The sequence below is a fragment of the Haliotis cracherodii genome, unplaced genomic scaffold (genome assembly GCF_022045235.1).
Source record: "Haliotis cracherodii isolate W230 unplaced genomic scaffold, xgHalCrac1.p SCAF_5, whole genome shotgun sequence".
NCBI lineage: Eukaryota > Metazoa > Mollusca > Gastropoda > Lepetellida > Haliotidae > Haliotis > Haliotis cracherodii.
This window is the reverse complement of record NW_027266308.1, coordinates 26965075-26974851: the sequence shown is the minus strand read 5'-3', so window position 1 is coordinate 26974851 and position 9777 is coordinate 26965075.

The window sequence follows — 9777 nt, the reverse complement described above, 5'->3', positions numbered from 1 at the left end:
ATATATATATATATATATATATATATATATATACCTTCGGTTTGTATCGAAAACGGATAACTCGAACTGAAGCATAATTTTTGTAATTTTTCCACAATATCGCATGGAATTAAATCACTGCCAACATCACATGAATGAAATGCCATGCCGATGACTTAAACTGAAGGGCCATAGACTCTCGTGTTTGATGGTGGCTACTTAAACAGCAAACAAACCAATCAACCAGTTTATTTGAACAAATCAGGTATATCCTGTCATGGCATTGCATATCTCCGTGTTGGCTTATTGAGAAGACGTTGGTTATATTTCCAAGGCCTTACCGAACAGTGCTTTACTGTATACCACGTTAACCAATGGGATGTCCTCAGATCTTTGTTCAGCGAAAGCGAGAACTAGGATATGATTTTAATGAGATTATACCTATTTCTGAAAAAAATTGTTCATTTGAAATACATCATTAAAAAGTGTGCACTTACAGACACTAGAAGTGGTGTTTCAGGATTTTGAATCAAATGCTGGGCTGACGGTTTGTGAAAGCGGCGGGAAATAATATTAACACCCGCGAACACTAATGTTTGGCGATCTCTTACTAATGACCTATATACACGTATATTGCTGTTGTCATTGTTTATCGATAATCCTCAGCTTGCATTGGTGCCAAACATGTCCATGCAGGACGATGTCATTATGGTGAACGCGAAGCTGCCAAAAGAGTGTATCGAAAAACCTAACGCTGTAATTACTGTTGACACGCTCATTGACAAGTGCATCACTGCACACGATTGAAAACATCAGTGTTAATATGGCACCTCATCCAACCCCATCGCGACAGCAGCATCAGAAGCACAGAGCTTTAGTCTGGCACTGCAGCTGTTTTAACATTGTTAATATATACACTCTGTAAACATGCATTAATCGTCCCGGATATTGTGAAACGGCAAAGCATACCAGTTAGGAAAACTCATCGATAAAAATAAACTGTTTGAAGAGGCGGTAAAATCCTCATCAGCTGCCTGTTGTACACTGATAATCATATCTTTAAACGATAATACCCTTTCTATGGATAATGTTCCAAGGTTCCATTATCCTTTTTCGGTATTTTTTGTTTGTTGTTTAACGCCGCACTCTGCAATATTCCAGCTAAATGGCGGCGGTCTGTAAATAATCGAGTCTGGACCAGACATTTCAGTGATTGATATCATGAGCATCGATCCACGCCATTGGGATCGATGACATGCATCAACCAAGTCAGTGAGCCTGACCACCCTTTTACGACAAGCATAGTCGTCCTTTACGGCAAGCATGGGTTGCTGAAGACCTATTCTACCCCGGATCTTCACGGGTCGGTTCCATTATCACTTGGATAGTTCCATCATCATAGTAATATTCTAGCCCATTTGTTTTAATTTGGCGTTTTTTTCCAGAATAAATATTAATTTTATTCTTCTAATAAAAGAATGTTTGTCAACGTGGGTGCAATATGGAATATAAATGCCGATTTGTGAGTGAGTTGGGCGTAGCGCCGCTTTAATTGTGTGTTTGTTTGTTGTTTAACGCCGCACTCAGCAATATTCCCGCTATATGACGGCGGTCTGTAAATAACTAGACAATCCAGTGATTGATATCATGAGCTTCGATCCACGCAATTAAGATACGATGACATGCATCAACCAAGTCTACGAGCCTGACCACCCGATCCTGTCAGTCGCCTCTTACGACAAGCATAGTCGCCTCTTACGGCAAGCATGGGTTCCTGAAAATCGGTTCTACCCCGGATCTTCACGAGTCTAACACCACTCTAAACAGTAATCATTCCAGTCATATTACAAACGTAGAAGGTACTGACAAACCTAGAAACATAATCGGGGCGAACCGGGATTCGAACCAACGACCATGGGTTTCTTGCGTGCCCAAGGGACGCAACTCTGCACAGCAAATTGCGGCGCCTTAAACGACTGAGCCACCCATGTCCCCATAAATTTCAGTAAGCTGTTGAGATTTTAGCAATACACGTTAAAGAAATATGATCTAGCGGAAACAAATCTATAATTGATTTTTATTGGACTGTGAAACTTAACACCAGTGTGCACCTGATCTGTGTAAATGCATAAATTAATAATGAATTAAATCGCCATGCTGGTGCATGATATGTGTATGGTGCCGACAAACCAAGAATTTTAATCAGGGATTTAGAACCAACGGTTTTTAATAGATTCCTTGCCTTCGAGACGAAACCCTACACAACGGCGTCTTTGTCGGCCGTGATTTCTAATTTATAATCCTGAATAGGAGTCATGTAAGTTATCAAGTTTTGACTAGGCAAGCCTGTTGCGTAGATCGATGCTCATGATGTCAATCATTGAATTGTCTGGTCCAGACTATACATTCTTTACAGATCGCCGCCATACAGCTTGAGTATTGCTGGGTGAGATGTTAAACAACAACCCACCAGCCAAACAAACAAATAAACAAACAAAAAAACAGGCAAGCAAGCGGTTGACAGCTTGCGAAACGATCGACGCTTTCGACCTCACATGACCCTTAATCGCCAAGGTCACTCGTTGTAACTTAATCGCCAAGGTCACTCGTTGTAACTTAATCGCCAAGGTCACTCGTTGTAACTTAATCGCCATGGTCACTCGTTGTGATAGTCCGGTCCCACTCGGTCGGCTCTTAAACACATGGGGACAAGAGCGATCCATGGCACAGGTAGATTCGGGAGAACTTTCAGAAATTTATTTTTAAATAATTGTTTCAGTGATCAAAGAGGAATAAATTAAAAAGATATTTATCTGTGAATGTGCTTCATTTTGTAAATAAATAGCACATAACAAAAGGACAGCCCCTTCTAAATCTTATAAACTTGTAGTCAGATAGTTCGGCATGCGTCTTAATTCTGGACCACACGGGTTCATGAATAAATGTGGTTTTATGGCGCAGTACAATTCCAGCTATATAACGGTGTCAGCGCCTAGCAAACCATTCGTTGAGTGCGTGAACTGCGAGCAGGCGGCTGGGTAAGAATACATGCAAACAACCAGCTCGTGCATTGTTACCAACGATCCTAATTTTAGTCGTGATCCATCCAGTTGGTCGCCTCTTAGCTTGGCTTCACACGTTGTACCTATACGGGGAATCGAACCCGGGTCTTCGGCGTGAGGAGCGAACGCTTTAACAACCGGGCTACCGAACCGCCCGTGAACTGGAAGAGCTATACATGACAACAATCTGGTATCTATTGTTAAATCGATTTATATAGGAGTCATTTTTCACACCATGAGTTCGAATAAGAGATACCTGATATTGAATTTGTGATCAGAATATATGCTGTCGGTTTGTTGTTAAACGCCGCACTCAGCAATATTCCAGCTATATGACGGCGGTCTGTAAATAATCGAGTCCGGACTAGACAATCCAGTGATTGACATCATGAGCATCGTTCCACGCCATTCGGATACGATGGCATGCATCAACCAAGTCAGCGAGCCTGACCACCGTTAGTCGCCTCTTCCGACAAGCATAGTCGCCTTTAACGGCACGCAAGGATTGCCAAAGACCTCTCCTACCCCGCATCTTCACGGGTTAGAATATATGTCATGATCTTTTTTTCATCTCACTTACAAAACAAATGATTCAGAAACATCACAAATTAAACTTCTTTAAAATATCAAATATTGGATGCAAATCAACACCGCTCCAGTAATTGTGAACGGCGCTACATATTTCAACATATTTACTTATATGGTAGAATTTACATCACCATATTTACAACGAATCATCATGTGTTTTATCAGTTAATAAAAGTGTAAACAATCAATCTGTTTCTTACACGTGGTCTTGAGTTTGTTTAAGGATTAATTATTGTAGAATGGGAGTTTCTGTAAGTCGATTAAATCTTAACTTAACCATGATTTTATTGCAACAAATTAACTTGTGATATCACAAATTCTATCTTCTATCAGTGATCTAATGCATAACGGAACAAACTTTATAGATATATCAGAATTGGCACCGAAAATTGATATGGTCGATGCAAACTGTTGCTGTGGCTGATGATAAGAGGCCCTCTCAGAATTACCTCCCTTTACCCGTTTCACGATTGACATTTCCTGCCACGTTTAGCTATCTCAACTTGAGTTAGGTTTGCTTTTGAAGTAACGGCTCGATTGAGAAATACAAAAAGGTGGAGGAGTTGTTTGAACAATAAATATGAAAACAGCCCCACCCTCTAGCCACCAGTCAAGGTATGTACGCTCCATTATGTTTCCGCGTGGCATATGTGCCAATCTATCCGCCCCGCGCAACACGTTGACATATTGGCAGCTGTCCAAGTAACACGCCTGGCTTCAAGGCGACAATCACAAACCAGGATCTGCTTATGACGATTATGAAAGGGACCCTATCAAAACCTGTCGACGTGCTTATCAATGGAAATGTCATGCCGAAATCCTGTCTACACACTTAACATTCACATCGATACAATCTCACTCATTTTAACCGAAAGGATATATTTTCATTAATTTTAAAAGTTGAGCATTATATATTCAACATTTTTTATACGGTCCCGATCTTGAAAAAAAACTTACGCTTTGTGTAAGCTTATCTGGCAATGCGAGACACTAGTGGGCGATTATATAACAATGTCGCCGTCTTGTTTCAAAGCAACAGATTCCCGGAGATTCCATTTTGTTTTTTTAAGATCCACCGACACAAATGCACCTTATTGGCATATGCTACATACGGGCAACAAGAGTGTCAGAAAACAATGTCAATAATCGAGTGATGTGTTTCCTACATGTAACTGGGTCAAACCACTTTTCCAGGAAATGCGAGCTCCCACGAAAGGCCCGTTTGCGGCGTACTAAGGAATAGACATGGTCAATTACAGAGAGCTTACGTCAAATGGGTATTCTTGAACATTATTAAAGGAATGAATGTCTTCCGGGTAATAACGATCATGGATTAAAAAAGAAGACTTTTTTCACACGATTTGCATTTATGAAGATTTAATGTGTCTACACAGGTAATTCATGTAATTTTACTTGCAGATTTGTAAGCATGGTATATTGATATTCAGAGAAATATTCCATCCTTTACACACAACGACTCAGAAAATCAGAAAAGGTAACTGAGTTCAGTGAATCAAGTACAGTGCATGACTATTTCGGTATTCACATGACTAATGTAGACATTGATATATAATAAGATACTACATTTAGAATACGGCAGTTTGTTTAGAACATATAACAGTAAGAATGCTATACTATATTTACAAACCTGTTTGATAAACTTTTCAATATGTGCATCATTGTTACTTAAATAACCGTACAGACAATTTGAATCGGTTTTTACATACTTTAACACGAAACTGTACAATATATGTACATAAGCATTTCTCTGAAAGATACATTTTCTCAGAAAATAAATTATGGTTTAATTATATCAAAACATTTGATTTTCCAACTGCACTCCACAAACCCACGCGAAACACAAAAGACTTCATCCCTTGATTCATGGGGCAATGAACGTGGGGATCATATACTGATTTATAGTTTCGGGACAATTTGTCAAAAAATGAAAGCAAATGTCATCTAAAGATTTTGAGAAAGAAAAATGTGAAATTCTAGACATCTTCACTGATATTGTCTATCTGGGGCGGTCGGGTAGCCTAGTGGTTAAAGCGTTCGCTCGTCACGCCGAAGACCCGGGTTCGATTCCCGACATGGGTACAATGTGTGAAGCCCATATCTGGTGTCCCCCGCCGTGATATTGCTGGAATATTGCTAAAAGCGGCGTAAAACCATACTCACTCACTCACTCACTAATGTCTATCTGAATATTTGGGGTAAGATGTTCAGATAAGTAGTAGGCATCCCCAGGGGCAACAATTGTGCATCCCATCTTACTGTGATCTGTTTGTTTATGCTCATTAATTGGAATTTCTGCTCTGGTTGGCAAAATCAAAAGTTTTGAGGTACAATCGAGCATTCTGTTTCTACCAATATTTCAAAGAGCGTCATGCGATTCCTGCTCAAAACGTGTTTGATCAGGGTTACAACGTTCAAGGACTCAGTAAAGCTTTCCAAGGGGTTTATGGAAGACATGTGAAGGATATTTCCAAATTGGATGCAAAATTATGTACAATGCCATTCCCTATTTTGACTTGACTTTGCATGCATTTGTGACGAGATGGGACATATATGCTTTCTTTGATATAATCACTATTCATAAACACATCGTACAATGGACTCTTCTCTCAACAGATATTTCTTATGATTATGAAAATGTATTTTTCACTTTTATTTAATTGACAATAAAGATGATGATTTTTGTTACTTGCTCGGAAAAAAACCCCTTTTTTTAAACCATACAGTATATATATATATATATATATATATATATATATATATATATATATACATGACCATTTTTTTTAAATCATACAGTATATATATATATATATATATATATACTGTATGATTTAAAAATAAATGGTCATGTATATATATATATACATGACCATTTGTCTTAAAACCATACAGTATAGGATATTATCGTAATATACTTGCTCGAAAAACATATACATAGTTATTTACATGATCATTTGTTGTATAAGCATATATCATATGATTTAATCTAGATATATTTGCTCGAAAAATGTAAAGCGTGTACATAAGCATCTCTTATATAATCATATTTGATATAATGCTTTTTTCATATATTTGTCCGAAAAAATGTTCAATATATTTGCATAGCCATTTCGAATATGATACAATATTTAGATCTTTGCTCTATAAAGGTTTCAATATGAAGCATGAGCATTACTTTTTTAATTATTTAAATAATCTTTAAATACATGTTCGTAAAATACTTTTGAAGATGAAGCCTAAGCATTTCTTGCAAAATGCCGGGGAAAGGAAAACACACAACTGAGAATTAGATCAATACATTACAAAACGTTACCAGACTGAAAACACTCGCCGAAACACTGCAAATTTTAATTCCGAAATACAACAATGATACCCGTATCAATTACGTCACCATCGAATATCCATTTCTTGTTTGTTTCAGTTGTAGCCACCATCACACATGTACATTGGTGTATAATTTCTTTAGCCCGGCAGTTCATAAATAACAGTGTGTCATACCATGTTAAAATACCTCTGGCTTTACTATTTGGTATTAATATATACACACATGCTTATGATATGGTCATACAGCTTTAATCATGATTATGAAAAGGTTATTTGTTGCTTATATTTAGTCCATCAGCACTATTTATATAACCCTATATTATGTCATACTATATTTAGAAAGCTGCTTGATAAACAGTTCAAGAAAAAATGTGATACTATATTCAGATACTTTCTCGATAAACGTTTTAATATGTATAGAAGCATTACTTGTACAATCATATATAACATTGGATACTATTGCTGGAAATAAAGTGTTCACTGTATTTGCATAATTATTTCTTATATTAGCATAAAGAATATGATAATATCTGAAGATAATAGCCCGAGAAACGTTTCAATATATATGCATAAGCATTTCTTATACAACCGTTTAGAAAAGATGGCATCAGGTATAAACGTGCACACACATTGATCAGTTCTATATGATTAGTTTTGGGCAAATACATTATTATGTCATATTCAGATCGAATCAGGTTTACTCGAATGAATAAGTTGCTGTACATATTGCGTACATTCTGAGTGCAGAAAACTAACTGAACACTAACTTCAGAATAAATTGAATTATATAAACATGCATTCTTTCTGCCAGTTTAGATTTTCTATGTGGATAAATAAAACTTCACTGACATCGAAAAAGTCAACATAGAATTAAATATACTAAATCAATGTCTCAATGATTAACCATAATCCATCATATAATCAATGATGAACTTTCTTTATATTCACAGAAATATTTTGCCAGAAGTTGAATTCTCAGAACTCAAAGACTTTGCAATTTCAGAAAAGAATAAAATTCAATTCTGTCAAAATGTTTGACTTTTCCACGCTATCCCACACGACAAATTTGAGAAACATTTAACCCATTTGGCATTTGTCACTAAACCTACAGTCCATAGATATAGATAAATTTCAAAATCAAAAGCAAATGTTTTCTGAAGTTTAATGAGAAAACAATATGTGATAGGCCGGATTTCCTCACAGATAGCATTTATGTGGAAATCTGGGGACAGGACACCAAGACAAGAAGTCTTTTGGGGGTTGTTTGCACCCTTACAAGACACCTGTCGTCATTTTTTGGTTGTTTTCACCCTTTCAACACACCGCCAAAATGTTCAGTTGATTGTCATGTAACACCCAGTCCTTCCCGTTTCTTATCAACCACTCAATACATCTGTGTATTCCTGTTATCATCTGCTACCTGCCGGATATGAAATGATATTTCCGGTAAATGTGGATTCATCATGACCTTCTAACTTTACAGGATATTTGGAAGTCTTGAGAAAGGGGGATGCCTAGCTGCAAGAATGTTGACTGATCCGGAAAACAATATCAATCCAGTTGTAGTGATAAATGTAACAGAGGAAAACTTCGTCACAGAATACACATATCGGGGAGATTTGCCCTATTGTCTTTCTCACATCTACAGTTCACAGAAATATGACAACTTTTCAAATGTATATCATTATTCGCATAAACAAATAGCACATAATAAGAATAATGAATGGAATTCACAGATCCAACATGGAGACCTGTCAGAAAGCAGTCTGATAATCTGATGTTTTCTCTTAGGACGATTCCGACCTACATGTACTGTATTGTACTAATTACAATCAACATACTATCAACAGGAGGACGTTTCAAGAATGGTAAATCAGGGTTTATTAAACAATCATCTAGTCCTTGATCGTCACTAATTGGATCAGTGCAAAACAAATGGGGAATCCAGATTTTGCATTGATTTTCGCTGTTTAAATTTTCGCCTGAGAATAGTACACCGATTTACGTATAACATGTTATCAGGAATTAGCCTGTTCATTTGCCTGGTTTGTACTTTTGGCTATTGGCTAATTGAAATTTAATCTGAAGATAAAGATTTGTAACAGCTTTTTCTACGCTATTTTGGGTTATCTCATTTCACTAGAATACCATTTGTCTCACGGTCCTGCTTGTTTCTCCAGACTTCAGCAGGGGGCACTAACGGGACCTGGGGACACTTGGTTGATTTATATTGATATTCTGATTGTTCGTAACATTCCAGTGACCATCTTGACAAACTCCCACAAGTACTTAATGCTTGAACAAGGCAGGTTTGAAGCTGTTACCAAGAAATGCGAAGACTTTGAAAGGGAAATAAAATATTTTGAATATGTCAAGGTATATCAATAAATACTGAAAAGGCTGAAGTTGTTGTGACACGCCCCATCAAAGTAACACTGAATTATTGAGATCATGTGCTTGTATCATAGTCGATTTGTGAATACTTTTGCTTCAGCTGTGGCACCCATACACAAAAATTAAACAAGGGAGATAATTTTGTACAGACAACAATCAACACAATTACTGTCTTAACCCAAATATTTTACCCCAAATTAGATAAGGAATTTATTCCTGACACAGATGGAAGTGATAAGGGGGTAGGGGGGACTGTGAGTCAAATTTAAGATTGGAAAGAAACTGATTGTATTTACAAGCAGAGCTCTGTGCAAAGCAGAGAAATAATTTAACATCAAAGAAAGAATAACTTGCTGTTTTTAAAATGCGTAAACATTTTAAACATTATATATGTTTGCATGTCAGTTAC